Here is a 445-nt window from a genome sequence, read left to right as displayed (position 1 = left end):
CTCCTGTGTTGTTACTGTATAAGGAGCATCTCCTGTGTTATTGTATAAGGAGCGCCTCCTGTGTTGTTATTGTATAAGGAGCGCCTCCTGTGTTGTTATTGTATAAGGAGTGTCTCCTGTGTAGTTATTGTATAAGGAGCACCTCCTGTGTTGTTATTGTGTAAGGCGCGCCTCCTGTGTTGTTATTGTATAAGGAGCACATGCTGTGTTATTGTATAAGGAGTGCCTCCTGTGTTGTTATTGTATAAGGAGCGCCTCCTGTGTTGTTATTGTATAAGGAGCGCCTCCTGTATTGTTATTGTATAAGGAGCACATCCTGTGTTATTGTATAAGGAGGGCCTCCTGTGTTGTTATTGCTTAAGGAGCGCATCATGTGTTATTGTATAAAGAGCACCCCCTGTGTTGTTATTGTATAAGGAGCGCCTCCTGTGTTGTTATTGTATAA

Source organism: Piliocolobus tephrosceles, chromosome 10 (assembly GCF_002776525.5).
Source record: "Piliocolobus tephrosceles isolate RC106 chromosome 10, ASM277652v3, whole genome shotgun sequence".
Classification (NCBI taxonomy): Eukaryota; Metazoa; Chordata; class Mammalia; order Primates; family Cercopithecidae; genus Piliocolobus; species Piliocolobus tephrosceles.
Note: the sequence above shows the minus strand (reverse complement) of the source record.